This window comes from Sciurus carolinensis, chromosome 15 (assembly GCF_902686445.1).
Source record: "Sciurus carolinensis chromosome 15, mSciCar1.2, whole genome shotgun sequence".
In the NCBI taxonomy this organism is placed as follows: Eukaryota; Metazoa; Chordata; class Mammalia; order Rodentia; family Sciuridae; genus Sciurus; species Sciurus carolinensis.
This window is the reverse complement of record NC_062227.1, coordinates 7242733-7258747: the sequence shown is the minus strand read 5'-3', so window position 1 is coordinate 7258747 and position 16015 is coordinate 7242733.

Below are 16015 nucleotides of genomic sequence, written 5' to 3'. Positions count from 1 at the left end.
CCATTACCAACAAGTATTTTTAGCCATAACTCCCGGGCTTGACTTCAGTGAAATCCACTTCCCAGCTTCCCAGCTCTGTCCCGGTGCCCTCCCCCATACCCCGTACGTGTATGTAAGGGTCCCTTCCTACTGGGTTTCATAGCCTGGCACCCAGCACACTGGTTCACAATTCACCGGATCTGGGCTGTCTGATGTGGGAAACTGAGGTGGGCCGTTTCCAGGAGGGTCAGGGGCTTTTTTTTTCCCAGATGGCTGGCTTGATGCAGGTTGGTGAGGAGAAACTGTCCCAATTCTGACAGCAGGATAAGTCGCCCTTCGGGGTTGCGATACCAACCTTGTGGACCCGGTCCTTCACTCTGGTGGTGGTGAATCCATTTCAGGTCTTCTGGGGTGTAATCAGGTTTCGGCAGTAGTCACGGGAGCTCAGGCACTGGCAGGGCTAGGGCCAGAGTCGCAGTAGCTCCAGCCACCTGTCTAGCTGCTTTGTTGGCTCGACGATTCCCTTCAGCTTCTGGGGTCCGGGCAGACTGGTGACCAGGGACGTAAATGACTGCTACTGCCTGGGGCTTTTGCACTGCTGCCAACAGCCTCTGGATCTCATTCAAGTTGCGTAGCCCTCTCCCTTTGGCGGTAATGAAACCTTGCTCCGGGTAAATGGCCCCATGAACATGCACAGTGCCAAAGGCATAGCGGCTATCAGTATAGACAGTCACCTGCTTCCCTTCGGCCCTTTCAAGGGCTTCGGCTAGAGCGACTAGTTCAGTCTTTTGAGCCGAGGTTCCCGGTGGTAGGGAGGCACTCCAAATAACAGTTCCTTGTTGATCCACTACCACTGCTCCCGCCCGGCGCACCCTGTTCTGCACAAAGCTACTTCCATCCGTGTACCAGATCAACTCACTGTTGGGGAGAGCAGAGTCCCGCAGGTCAGGGCACACCTGGGTCACTTCAGCCACAATCTCTTGGCAGTCATGTAGAGGGGCTTCCAGATCTGGGGTCAGCAGCAGGGCGGCTGGGTTCAAGGAGGCTGGCTCAGAGAAGGTGATCCAAGAGGAGTCTAGCAGGAGCCCCTGGTAGTAAGTCAGTCTGGCATTTGTCATCCACCTACCCGGGGGGTACCTCAAGACCCCGTCAATGGCATGGGGGGTCACTATCTTCAAGTGCTGACCGAAGGTGAGCTTGTCAGCATCCTTTACCATCAAGGCGACTGCTGCTATGATTTGCAAACATGGGGGCCAACCTGCCGCAACGGGGTCCAGCCTTTTGGACATGTAGGCCACTGGGCGCTTCCACGGCCCTAAGCGCTGTATCAGCACTCCCTTCGCTATTCCCCTCTTCTCATCTACAAAGAGGTGGAAGGGCTTCAAAGGGTCTGGCAGCACCCATGCCGGGGCCTCTAGGAGGGCAGTCTTAAGCCCCTCAAATGCTTGCTGTTGTTCTGGCCCCCAGACCCAGGGGGTCCTGTCCTTAGTGGCCTCATACAAGGGTTCAGCCAACTCCGCATACCCTAAGATTCACAAGCGGCAGTAGCTGGTGGTTCCCAGAAATTCTTGGACTTCTCTGGCTGAGGTGGAGACCGGAGCCTTAGGATGGTTTCCTTCATGGCCTCCGTCAACCACCTGGTTCCTTCCTTTAGCTTGTACCCTAGGTAAGTAACAGTCTGCCTGCATATCTGCGCTTTCCTTGCACTGGCCCGATAGCCGAGCCTCCCAAGTTCTCGGAGGAGGTCCTCCATTGCCCTTCGGCACTCAGTCTCGGAAGGGGCCGCCAGAAGCAGGTCATCAACATACTACAGTAAGGTGACGGAGCTGTGGTTCTGCCGGAAGGTGCCCAAGTCCTCACTCAAAGCTTCATTGAAAAGGGTGGGGGGTTTCTTGAAACCCTGCCAAAGTCTGGTCCAAGTAAGCTGCCCAGGGGCTCCCACATCTTCATCTTGCACTCAAAAGCAAAGATGAGTTGGCTGCTGGGTGCCAGGGCTATGCTAAAAAAAGCATCCTTTAAATCTAGGGTGGTGTACCAAACATGTGTTGGAGGCAGGTGGCTCAGCAGGGTATAGAAATTGGGGACAGTCGGGTGGATGTCCACAACATTTTCATTCACCTTTCTCAGATCCTGAACTGGCCTATAATCTCTTCCTCCTGGCTTTCTGACAGGAAGGAATGGGTGTTCCAAGCTGAGTGGCAGGGCCACAAAATTCCCGCCCCCCGGAGTCGGCGGATGTGTGGCACAATCCCTCTACACACCTCGGCAGACATCGGGTACTGCCGGACAGGACTGGCTGTGCAGTGGTCTTAAGTTGCACTATCAGTCGGGGTCGGTGTGCTGCCAGCCCTACTCCCGCCACCTCCGCCCATGCCTGCGGGAAGGATTCCACCCAATAGCTCATCTCAGGGGGCCACTCAGCCTGAAGGGGGAGTTCCCTGGGGGAGAACAGACAAAATTCATCTGCAATGGACATGGTCAAAACGTGGAGGGGCTGCCCTTGGCCATCTGTAACCTTATTGCCATCTGGCTCAAAGTGAATACGGGCCTGCACTTTGGTTAGCAGGTCCCGTCCCAAAAGAGGAGCTGGACACTCGGGGATAACCAGGAAAGAATGGGTTACCTGGTGTTGACCCAGATCTATCCATCGCTTGCTAGTCCAATGATAGGCTTTGGATCCAGTGGTTCCTTGAATCAGACTAATCCTCTGGGACAAGGGCCCCGTGGGCTTGTTGAGAACCGAATACTGTGCTCCGGTATCCACCATAAGTCCCACCGGCTTCCCTTCCACAAATACGGTTACCCAAGACTCAGGGAAGGGTTCCGAGCCCCGTTACCCCTAGTCGTTGTCCATCCCTGCCAGGAGGACTCGGGCATCACCACCCGTTTTATCTCCTGGCTTCTCCCACTTCTGTAATTTGGGACACTCCCGCCTTCAGTGCCCGCGCTCCTTGCAGTACCAGCACTGTTCCCAATCCAGCTCCGCCCGGTCCTGCCAAGGGTGGCTAGAGCCACTCCTCCCAAAACCTTGCTTCCCATCCCCTCTCACCCCAGCCAACAGTATCTTTGCCATCTCCCTCTGTTGTCTCCTGTTCTCCTTACTCTGGTGCTCTCTATCTTCCTTCCTCATTCTTTCCTATAATTCCTGGTTGTCTTTCCTAATTCTGTCCTCCTGCTCCTCAGGGGTCTCTCGAGTATTGAACACTCATTCTGCTACCCTCATAAGATCCCGAATAGCCATTCCTCCTAGTCCCTCTTGCTTATAGAGCTTTTTCCTAATATCCGGGGCAGCCTGATTTATAAAAGACATGATTACAGTGGATTGATTCTCCTCTGCCATAGGATCTAAGGGAGTATACTGTCTAAAGGCATCATACAATCATTCAAGGAAAATGGCTGGGCTTTCATTTTCCCCCTGCATTACAGCTTTTACCTTAGCCAAATTGGTAGGGCAGCAAGCTGCTGCTGGGAGACCGGCCATAAGAGTCTGGTGGTAGACTCGGAGTCGCTCCCTACCCACAGGCATCCCAAAATCCCACTCAGGTCTGTTCAAGGGAAAATGATCATCAATCAGGTTCGGCAGGGTGGTCTGTCTCCCATCATCCCCAAGGATGTTCTTCCTTGCTTCTGTGAGGATTCTCTCATGCTCTTCTGTTGTGAATAGAGTTCTGAGGAGCTGCTGAGAGTCATCCCAGGTGGGACTGTGGGTATGCAAAATGGACTCAAACAACTCAGTTAAACCCCTGGGGTCCTCAGAAAAAGGGGGGTTTCTGGGCCTTCCAGTTATACAAATCACAGGAGGAGAAGGGCCAGTACTGATAGATGCATTCCCCTCCTTCCCCTCCCCTGCCTAAGGTCTGGACAGGTAAAATCGGGGCTCCCATCGAAGATGAGGAGGGTTCCTCATCATTGTTCTCCTCCCGGTGTCTCCGAGGATGTAGTCCCCTCAAAGGCCCTACAACCCCAGGTCGGGATGTTGGCAGGGAAGTGGAAGAATCAGCCCCCTGCGGAAGAACCTGGGGCTGCTGTTGGGTGTAAGGTGGAGGATTTTCCTCCAAATCCAGATCTAAAAGGGATGGATAGGGACCAGACCCTTCTTGGAGGACTGCTTTCCCAGGTTTATCAGGGGAAGAGGCAGGAGTCTCAGGAGAGGCTGGGGGTGGCGATGGCACCTGGGTAGCCATTGTCAAAGCTTTGACTGGGGCTTTTGGTGGCCTGTGGAGAAAAGGACTGAGCCACGATAGGGGGTCTTCCACCAGAGCCTGCCATACTAATATGTAGGAACACTGGTCCGGGTGCCCCTTCAAGTCAGGCCTATTGATAACATCCCGAATCTTTTGATGACTTTCAATGAAAAGTGCCCTCAGGTGGCCAGCCAACATTGAGGGTTGGCCATTCCATGGAGCAGAGTGTCACAAACTTACCTTTCGTCAGGTGGTCCACACCAAAGTTCCGTCCTTTGGCTCGGACCTCAGAGAAATGACTCAGGAGGAAAGTCTTAGGAGTTACCTGAGCCTGTCCCATAGTAAGGAGAAACAGACCAAGCAGACTGAAGAGAACGAGGGAGGCAATACATGCAGTAAAACAAATTCCCACAGGACTCTCCAACATCCACCAGCCAGTCAGCCACACCACTCTCACAGGCGCAATGCCCTTCTCATTCACACTACCAGAATCAGACCAAGGATCCTTACCAAACAACCACCCAACCTGCGTCCACTGGGGATGTCGGCGTGACTCCTGATTGTCTGGGATGTCTCCCATGACTTTCGACAGTGGAACCTCCAGAGTAACTTGCAACCCTTTCCTTCCACCAAACGAAAATTCTCACCCAAACTCTAACCAGGACTTACGTCCTACCAGGACTTATGTCCTACCAGGAGGTGGCCAATCCTCCTTCCGCGGCAAATTTCCTTAGAAACCTTGGTACCGTGGGCCGTTTGTCTCTCCTGGGCTGGAGTCGGATGAATTTATCCTGGGCGAGCCCCCAAATGTTAGGGTCCCATTCCGACTAATCCCCGGAGAGTCAAAGTGAACACACAGTAATGCAAATCACACAACGAGGTTTTATTAAAGCAAGCTCGAGCCTGGACTGCAACCAGCCCCTCAGACAGATACAATGGCTGCGGGGGGGAAGCGGCCCCAAGTGGCGAGAAAGCGCTCTATTTAAGAGCTTTTTCAGCATTCATACACAAGGACCTGTACATTATTGGTTAAAATTCAGATAGCTAAATATTTGTCCTCCTTTGGTTTGGTCCCTCCACTTTATTTGAATCTTATTGGGTCCCGCCAAAACTGAACGGTCCTGGAGGGAGCAGGGATGAGGGAGGGAGTGAATTATGAGGGAGAGGGGTCAGGGCTAGGTTCCCCTGTCCTTGATAGATGGAGTCTCTGGACAGCTGCACATTCCTCAGATATGTATCTCTGAACAACAGCCTTGAGAAACCTGGGGCCCAGCACATCCCATTTGACCTGTATTGGCCCTCGAAGGTGCTGCTGCAGCTGCTGGCATCCTCGGTGCTTGCATGCCCTTTTCCTGGGGGCCCAGTTCACAAAATAGCTTGTTTATAAAAGAGGGCTGCACAGATGGCACCCCGTTCTCAACACAGGTAGGGGTCAACACTGGTGGGCTAGGGGTAGGGGCAAGGGTACCTGAGGAAGGGCTGCAGCTGAAGCAGCAAGGAACAGAAACACGATTTTAACTCAGGAGACGTCGTTGTGGTTAAGGCTGGGAGCGAGCAGCAACCACAGGCTGCCCTCCAGATCAGTGTCTCCTGTCTTCTCCAGACCCTCGTCCTGGCTGCCGCTGGGAGACCTATGCTCCCGCCTCGGCATCTCCAGCTCAGACATGCAGCCTGCAGACTTGTGAGGCCATACGTTTCCATGAATCAACCCTCCAGTGGTCTTGATCTGGCAGGCCTGGCAAACAGATACACCCAATTGCCGAAGACCTTCCGCTCTGCCTTGGAAGAGTGGGAAGGCTCTGGAGGAAACAGGCCAGCAGCCTCAGGACCTCTCCTCACCCCCCACTGCTCTCTTATGCCACTCACCAACCCGGGGCAACCAACGCCGTTTTCTGCCTGGGCCTGTTCCCATTGGCTACTTCCTGTCTTCTACCCTCTGGGTGCTGCTTCTTGCCTTCTTTGCCAGTTTCCTCCTCTGCTTGTTGACCCCTGCTTCTTCTCATCTTGGGCAGGTAGAGTGTGAGACCCTGAACAGGTTTTCTCCTTTCTTTCTTTTTTGGTACCAGGAGTTGAACCCAGGGGTGCTTAACCACTGAGCCATATCCCCAGCCCTTTTTATGTTTTATTTTGAGACAGGGCCTCGCTAAGTTGCTCAGGGTCTCACTGAGTTGCTGAGGCTGGCTTTGAACCTGTGATCCTCCTGCCTCAGCCTCCTGAGTTGCTGGGATTACAGGTGTGCCCTGGCCCTGGCCCTGAATAAGTGTGCTAAGAGCACAGGGGTGGCCCCATTCCCAGTGTCCTGTGCTCTGTATTCAGGCTGCACCTGCCTCTGCCTTTGCCCACCCACCTGGAATGCCCTTCCACCCCTGCTTCCCAGACAGCGCAGAGGCTTCCTGCCAGCTGCCTGAGGGCTGGGCTGACCCTTTTGTGCTCTCAGAGGGCCCAGTGCCTCCTCTGCCCTGCAATGTGGGGTGACCTTGCCCAGAGCCAGGCATTGTCCTCTGGCCCTCCAGAGAGTAAGCTTCCTTACTGTGATTATTACATTAGGGAGGGACAAAAATGTGCCTTTCAGAAATCACTTCTCCAGAAATCCCAGTCAGGAAAACAAGACAAGCTGTGAGATGGATCATTTTTCATCCGTCTTTTCATTTTTAATATTCATTTTTCACCCAAGTTACAGAGCTAATTTTATCACAGAGCCACATATACTTTCTACAATTGCTTTCACGTCATTGAAAATCTGTTTTGAAAAATGTCTGATGGAAGGTAGCATAGAAGCACGCAGGACAGACAGCAAGGAGACAGGGAAGGAAGGGGACGGCAGCTTTCTATCTAAAATGCCCCACGCCACCTTCCCCTGCACCCCCAGGCCTTCCCCTGCACCTCCACACCTGGCTTGTTAAGAGGTCCAAACTGTAGAGTGCCATCATGTCAGCCCTGCTCATCATGCCTGTGTGCCCTGTCAGCTTACAGCATGCAGTTTTAGGTTGATTAAAAGAAGCCTCATGAGAGAGACCATTAGGGGCCCGTGATGTGGTACATCAACTGGTAGCGTCAACCTGAAGACTCAGAAGGACCAGGCCACCGTGACGGAAGGAGTCCAGCTCATGGAGTTGATGACCGCCTCAAGCTTCTCATGTCCATTCACAAGGTTTCCTTTAAAGGAAGAGGCCTGAGCCCCCAGACACACCCTTCCCTTTGAGCACGTACCCTGCATTGTAGCAATAAACCTCCTCGCTTCCCTGAACAAATCTCTGCCGGCGCCTCTTCTGAGTGCCCTGAAATCCCTTTCTGAGGGGTCAATTGGGGACCTGCCAGAACTGGGTTAAGCTCCCCTTCTTCCACCTGGGGACCTCCTCAGACCCCATATGGTGAACGCATAAGTCTTTTTACCAAAAACTCCCTCTAGGGTTTTAGTCCATGTTTTTCTGCAGGTAATAATAGTTTTGTCTGCTTCTCATGGGTTTCAGGAAACTCAACGATGAAATACAGCTGAAGTGCCTGGAGCAAAACCTGGCACCTTTATGCCCTCAACAAACACTTGTTCAGTAAAAGATGGAGTTTTGGAATCATCGGCTCCCTGCTAGCTGTTATTCCTCATCCAGAATGTCCTGAGAATCGTGTTCCCTGGGCCCACAGACTCTGCTACTCTGCACTCACCTCTTCTCCCTCCCGCTCCAGTTCTTAACCATGCGACTAAGCTTGAGGTCAGGAGGATGGAATGCGACTCTTCCCAAGCCCTGAACACTAGGAGCGCACAGGTCCTGAGGGCCAGGCGCTGTTCCAAGGGCTTAATCTACCTCACATGACAGAAGAACAGAGAAAGGAGTACTACTAGCCCTATTTTAAGATGAAGAAATTTTGACTCAGGCAGATTAAATAGCTATTCTAAGTCTGGGTCACAGAGTCGGGCCTGAGCCGAAGCTGGCTCGAAGTCCTGGGCTGGTGTCTTTGAATCCAGAGGCCCAGGAGTCCTGCCTGTCTCAACAGCCTGGGGGTCGAGTGACCTCAGCTGTGCCCCAGGAGACATCCTCAAATCTGGGGTCTCTCTTCCCAGACATCTGCCATGTGTCAGATGGGAAATGAATTCTTTTTAGTCACTCAGGGGACTGGGCTGAAGGTGGGGTTGGCATCTACAGTGCAGGGGCTGTGTTCCTATTTGTGTTGTCCTTGGAAAACTGAGTGCCAGCTGGTGACAGCACCTAGGTCTGAGTCAAGGGCTCTGCAAGTTCCCTTTCATCAAACTTCCGGGCGTCCTCTGTTGTGATCACTGGAACACCAATCCCCTCACTCATTTGTCCCAGGGACACTCCTGCTTGGCACACCTGGTGTATAGGGTGTCAGAAAGCTCACTCTACTGTAAATAAGACCGGGTGGTAGAATGTGTGGCCCCAGGCAGCCTCGCCCTTTATTTCTAAAGGGATACTCAAAAACAAAAATTGGAAGCAGAAAAGAGGATTTTTCTAGAGTTGACATTTTTATAAGAATCTAAGAATTACAATCTGGTGGGGGGGGCGGTTCCCAGAGTAATAATTTACTGAAGTGTTGAAAGTGGGAATGCTGATAATTAGATTTCATGGGTTGCTCCTTATGCTTGTTACTGAAATGTCCAGTACCCTGCTGATTCGGAGAGTGAATAAACATTATAATGTTGAACAGTTGTAGTGTAAAATGTTAGAAATCGGCTGAGTAGCTCCCCCGGGGTTCGTTTCTGTTTTTGATTCATCAGCGTTTGGTCTTCACCATCCCTGTGCTTGTGTGGTCGCAGAGTCTGAGTAAGTCCTGGCAGGATGTGTCCCTGCTGTGCCTGAACCTGGCCCAGCCCCTAGGGGGCATTGGTGTCCCCCCTCCTGAGGCTTTGGTGATCAGACAATGCCGCAGATACTGCAGAGAGGGGCCAGCTTGCTGGCTGTGCCCTGTCTTCCAAAGGGGACACTCTGCCTCTGCATGTGGCTCCCCAATTGTGCCAAGCCAGCAGGGAGGCGACGGGCAGGCACTGGGCAGGGCAGTGCTGCCAGACTCCTCAGGGCCCCCTGGTGCCCCTGGAGGAAGCCATGTGCTTTACCTCCGAGGCTCCAAGTTGCCTAACTTGTGACCATCTCCATTCTTGTGAGACTGGGGAATAACGAAGCTGTTTGAGGATGTCAACATGGACACTTCCACATTTTAGGAATGGGAGTCCCTGCTTTCCTCAGGCTAGGGTTACCTGCTGTATTCAGGACCCTCGTATCCGACGTGGCCTGTCTACCGATGAGACCGTCCCAAGGACAGGGGCTCCTGTGAGGAACTCAAATGCTGCATCCACCACAGTCACTTTGACCTTTTGTTTTACTACATCAAGAAAAATGTGTGATTTCTTATTTGGACAAAAACAACATGATAACAACATCTAATGTGAATACAAAGTGCCATCCATCACCGTGAGGTACGGGGCTCGGCAAGGGAACCATCTGACTCCAAACACAGGACCCAGCCGCTGCTGAGACATCGGGCTGTTTCCATGCCAGACCCACCTGACCCTGCAAAGGAGGGACCAGCAGCCACTGTGGGCCCCTCCTGCTGTCCCAGAGAGGGTTCACCTTCATCCCGTGGAAAGCCTGTTTAAATCCAGGGGCTCGCTGTCACTTGGCAGAACCACAGATCCCTCTTCCTTCCTGTGGCTGTCCCCTGTGTCACTGCGGGGCTGGCGAGGAAGGCAGGACACCTTCAACCACAGCACTCTCGAGTCTGTGGCCTTCACATTGTCTAAATGGCCCCGTTACCCAGGGCACGTGCCCTCCCAAAGCCTGTTCCTTCCAGCTGGAATGCGAATTCTATGTTCCTTTAGAAACGACTTTCATTGGAAACTGCGTTCTTCCATGATCGACCCTTCATTCTGCCTGGCCAGGGAGTCAGGGCGATCGGACTTGGGGCTCCAGGCCTTGCCGTGCCTTCCTGTCCAGTGGGTGGATGGAGGGTCCTGCTCTCAGCTGGTATGGACAGACAGGCCCCTGGGGAAGCCAGTGGCTGTGCTGGCTGAGACCGGACCCTGGGAGGGAGGCCAGGGAAGGAGGCCGGGGAAGGACTGCAGATGGGGAGCTGGCCGAGGAGGAGAAGGCAAAGGAAGTCAGAGGGACAGGCGCCTGGGTAGAAGCCAAGCACAGCATGGGTGGGCAGATGCCAGGGAGCAGGATAGTGACCCAGGGACTCACTGTGGCACTGGGAGGCGTGTTCACCAGGACCTGCAACTGAGAGAGTCTCAAGCCATCCACTTCGTTGTCCTTGTGCCCAGGTGGGACCTTCAGGGCCCAGGCCCTGTCCTTCCTGGTTGGAGGTTCTGATTTCTTCGCCATCCTGGTGGGGGTTCTCGGGCCACGCCATGTGCTCTGAGCTCTGCCCTCGCCTTCTCTCTAGCACCTCTGCCAGCTGACTGCTGCCCACGCCCCAGGTCAGCTCAGGGTGCGTCCCCCCACCACCGCCCCCTGTGAAGGTCTTAGTGCCTCCAGGCTTGCTGCATTTGGGACCTCTGAATCCCTGCTGCATTTGGGACCTCTGAATCCCTGCTGCATTTGGGACCTCTGAATCCTGCTGCATTTGGGACCTCTGAATCCTGGTTGAGCTCCCGAGATCTACCATCTGTCAGAGACTCTGAGCTGCACATCCTACTTGGTCCCTCGGACCCAGCACTGAAGAGCCAGTAGCCGCCTTCAGGAGGAGGCTGGCCCACTGCAAGACATTTCTCTTCTTTCTAGGTTCTTGGTCCTGTAACTGCTGGCTTTCTTGCTCACTCTCTGTTACCTACAAAGAGCTTAGCTTCTTGTATTTGATCTGGTGGTGCTGGTGAGGGGGATACTTAATGCTGTAAAGATGTTTTCAACCTCAGAAAATCCTACAGAAGTGTGAAGACCCACAGGGTCTAACTTCTCACCAAGCAGCCAGAGGAAGACATGTTACCTCTGAAAGGACAGTTTGGCACTCATGGGGGACCTTGCTCCTTCCTACAGACCTGCCTCTGCAATCAGGATGCCTTCTGTTGTTCTTTTTTAAGTTGAGGTAAGATTCATGCAACATAAAAGTAACAATTTTCAAGTGTACAATTCAGTGACCTTCACTAGAGCTACAATGTCATACAGCCATCACCTCTATTTAGTTAGTTACAAAACATTGTCATCCCTTAAAAAGGAATTCCTGTGCACACTAAGCAACCTCTCTGCTCCCTTCTCCTCCAGCTGTATGAAACCACGCAGCTGCTCTTTTCTCTGGGGATTGCATATAAATGGAATTGTACAGTATGTGGCCTGTTGCACTTGGCTTCTTTAAGTATCATGTTTTTCCTCATGAGTGATGTTTTTGAGGGTCATCCATGTTCTATTAGTACTTTGTTCCTTTTATGACTGACTAATATTCCCCTGTGTGGATATAATACCTTTTTTCCATTCATTGATGGGCCTTGAGAATGCTCCCACCTTTGGGCTATTGTGAACAGTATCATCAGTATAACTTTCATATCCATATCTGTCATGCTTTTGTGTTAGCGAATGTTATTCTCTGAAACAATTGAATGAAGCTTATTTTATGTGCAATCCCTTCTTCTTAAAAAGCAATGGATGGTGTGATCCCATTGCTCATGGAGGGACAGGCTCAGGGAAGGATAAGTATCAGGTGGGGCCACCTGAGGTTCGGGTCCAGACCCCATCCTCTCAGGCTCGTGGAATAGAGCGGTGGCCTACCACACCCTCTGTCCCTGGTGCCCTGCTCCCTTGTACGTCCCAGAAGCTCAGCCCTGTGACATTGAAGAAATGCCTCCATCTGCACAGTAGTGCTCAGCACCCTTAGCTGTCATCTGAGATATGCAATTGAGTTATTTTTTGCAAGAAAAGATGAACGGCAGTAGGAACTGGGACCCAAAGTGCAGGAGAGGGAGAAGCCATCTGTCAGCAGATACCTCACTGTGCCATGACAGTCTTCTGATTTCAAGCATCACCTTAGAAATGTGGAAATCTGAAAAACCTATTTTGCCATAATTTGTAGAAATTTTGTCTTCATTTTACAGAGGTGAGTATGGAGGACTGCAATCGAAACACGTCCTGGGTCTGCTTGGTGTCGTGTGTTATCACTAAGGTTGTCAAATAATCCAGTGCATCCTCACAGCCTGTGTGGGGGGCGCTAGCACCACCCTGATCCACAGGTGGGAACGCAGAGGCGGTGAAAGATTGGCGCAGACGGGGACCCAGCAAGAACACAGCCGAGCGGGCTTTGAACACTTCAGTCGCTATGCGGATTTTAGCACAAAAATTGGCACCTAATTCCCAATCCCCATTTCATATTTCTGCTAGCTTAAAAAAAATGGTTTATGTTGATGTGATGAAAATGGTTACTGTCAAGTTCGTGGCACTTTTTGTTTTTTTTTTTTTTGAACTTGACTTTCTCAGCACCTTGAAGGAATCTGGGTCAAGTTCGTTTTGAAATGGCGTCTGCCTCTTCTGATGAATCAGGCTAATCAGCAGGTGGGGGTATAGTCTCAGTGTTTTGAATGGTTCACAGACCTTGCATCCTAATTTCTATCCTGATATACATTCTGACTTTGTAATTCTGGAATGCCAATGGACAGCTGCATGGATAATTTTGTTCACAAACAAAGATGCAAATACTGGAAGAGAAAATAAAGCTGTTCTGGAGTGTGTGTCAGGACTGGACAGGATTTTCTCTCCTCCAGATTTTCATCATGCTCTTTTTAATTGGCTGCCGCTTCACTTGTTCTAAATCAGACTTCTCTCATCTTTTTTTTTCATGGATCTGATAGACTAAGATAATTATCAAAGAATGTAAGCATCTGAGAAACCTAAATTTGAATTGAGAGATGAAGTAGGGTGCAGTCTCAAGCGACTCTTCTTATATTTTTGCTTGTTCCACATAACAGAAGCACTTTTAAGCATCAAGCAAGATGTAATTGTTTCATTTTATTGCTTATTAAACCAAAAATAAATAGAAAGTTTAGTGATATTGGTTGGATTCCAAATACCAAATGACATTTAAGAAATATCACTCTTGCAAAGAAAAAAAAAAACCCTCCTACGTGGAAGTCAGAGAGGAAAATGGGAAGAAAAGTTTTGGGGGGCATCTCCTGAACATCCAAGGCAGCTGAGTAGAGGACAGAAAAGGGACCAAGGAAGGGAGGGAGGGAACAGAAGGGGAAATAGTGGGTAATGACATTGGTCAAATATACTGTTGTACTGTGAATGTGTGAGTGTGTCACAATGAATACCAGCATCGCGTGTCATTGTAGTGCACCAATAAAGCCATGAAAAAGAAATAACAACAACAAACAAGAAACAAAACAGAAAAGGAATCACTTTTCAAAAAAGGAAAAATCCCTGAATCTGCTTGTCCTTTTAACCATTAGGGGGTGCTCATCCCTACTGAGCACAGAGTCAGGGGCGTGAAGGACTTGACTTCTCATTATTATCACAAAGATGGTCGAATGTGACTACGTATCCCATTTTATAAATAAGCAACCTGAGTTTTAAAGAGGTGCGGTCCTTTGGGTATAGGCCAAGGAGTGGGATAGCTGGGTCAAATGGTGGTTCCATTCCAAGCTTTCTAAGGAATCTCCACACTGCTTCCCAGAGTGGTTGCACGAATTTGCAGCCCCTCTGTTGGTCAGCTTTTGATGACTTCTTCTATTTCATTACTTGAAATTGGTCTACTTAAGTTGTGTATGTCCTCCTCGTTCAGTTTAGGCAATTCATATGTCTCTAGAAACCTGTTGATGTCTTCAAAATTTTCTATTTTGTTGGAGTATAGATTTTCAAAATAGCTTCTAATTAAGTTTTGTATTTCAATGTGTCTGTTGTGATATTTCCTTGTTCATTCCGAATTTTAGTGATGTGGTTTTCTGTCATCTTCTCTTTGCTAGTGTGGTAAGGGTTTATCAATTTTGTTTATTTTTCAAAGAACCAACTATTTATTTTGTCAATTTTTTGTATTGTTTCTTTTGTTTCAATTTCATTGATTTCAGCTCTGATTTTAACTATTTCCTGTCTTCTACTACTTTTGGTGTTGGTCTGTTCTTCTTTTTCTAGGGCTTTGAGCTCTAGTGCTAGGTCATTTATTTGTTGAGTTTTACTTCTTTTATTAAATGCGCTCCATGAAATAAATTTTCCTCTAAGTACTGCTTTCATAGTGTCACAGAGATTTTGATATGATGTTTCTCTGTTCTTATTTACCTCTAAGATTTTTTTAATTTCCTTCCTAATATCTTCTGTTATCCATTCATCATATAATAGCATATTGTTTAATCTCCAGGTGTTGGAGTAGTTTCTGTTTTTTACTCTTTCATTTATTTCTAACTTCAATCCATTATGATCTGATAGAATACAAGGTAGTGTCTCTATCTTCTTGTATTTGCTAACATTAGCTTTGTGGCATAATATATGGTCTATTTTAGAAAAGGATTCATGTGCTGCTGAGAAGAAAGTGTACTCACTCTTTGTTGGACAGTATATTCTATAAATGTCTGTTAAGTCTAAATTATTGATTGTGCTATTGAGTTCTATGATTTCTTTGTTCAATTTTTGTTTGGAAGATCTGTCCAGCGGTGAGAGAGGCATGTTAAAATCACCTAGTATTATTGTATTATGGTCTATTTGGTTTCTGAGATTGAGAAGGATTTGTTTGACATACATGGGTGAGTCACTGTTTGGGGCATAGATGTTTATGATTGTTATGTCTTGCTGATTTATGCTTCTATTAAGCAGTATGAAATGTCCTTCTTTATCCCTTCTGACTATTTTGGCTTGAAGTCCATATTATCTGAAATGAGGATGGATACCCCAGCTTTTTTGCTGAGTCCATGTGCATGGTATGTTTTTCCCCATCCTTTCACCTTTAGTCTATGGGTATCTCTTTCTATGAGGTGAGTCTCTTGCAGGTAACATATTGTTGGATCTTCCTTTTTAATCCAATCTGCCAGTCTATGTCTTTTGATTGATGAGTTAGGGCCATTGATATTCAAGGTTATTATTGAGATATGATTTGTATTCCTGCTCATTTGGCTCATTTTTTTAATTTTTATTTTTTGACACAACTTGGTTCCTCCTTTATTTGACAATTCCTTTAGTATAGTTCCTCCCTTTGCTGATTTGCTTCTTTGTTTTTCATCTCTTCCTCATGGAATATTTTGCTGAGAATGTTCTGTAATGCTGGCTTTCTTTTTGTAAATTCTTTTAGCTTTTGTTTATCATGGAATGATTTTATTTCATCGTCAAATTTGAAGGTAAGTTTTGCTGGGTATAAGATTCTTGGTTGGCATCCATTTTCTTTCAGGGCTTGAAAAATGTTGTTCCAGGCCCTTCTAGGTTTTAGGGTCTGCATTGAAAAGTCTGCTGATATCCGTATTGGTTTCCCCCTTAAATGGAATTTGGTTATTTTCTCTCACAGCCTTTAAAATTCTGTCTTTATTTTGTATGTTAGGTATTTTCATTATAATGTGCCTTGGTGTGCGTCTGTTGTAATTTTGTATATTTGGAGTCCTATAAGCCTCTTGGACATGATTTTCCATTTCATTCTTCAGATTTGGGAAATTTTCTAATATTATTTCATTGAATAGATTGTTCTTCCTCTGGTTTTTTTCTCTAAGTTTTCCTCAATCCCAATAATTCTTAAATTTGGCCTTTTCATGATATCCCATAGTTCTTGGAGATTCTGTTCATGATTTCTTACCATCTTCTCTGTTTGTTCAACTTTGTCTTCAATATCTGAGGTTCTGTCTTCCAGGTGTTCTATCCTATTGGTTATGCTTTCTATGGAGTTCTTAATTTGGTTTATTGTTTTCTTCATTTCAAGGATTTCTGTTTGACTTTTTTTCAATATCT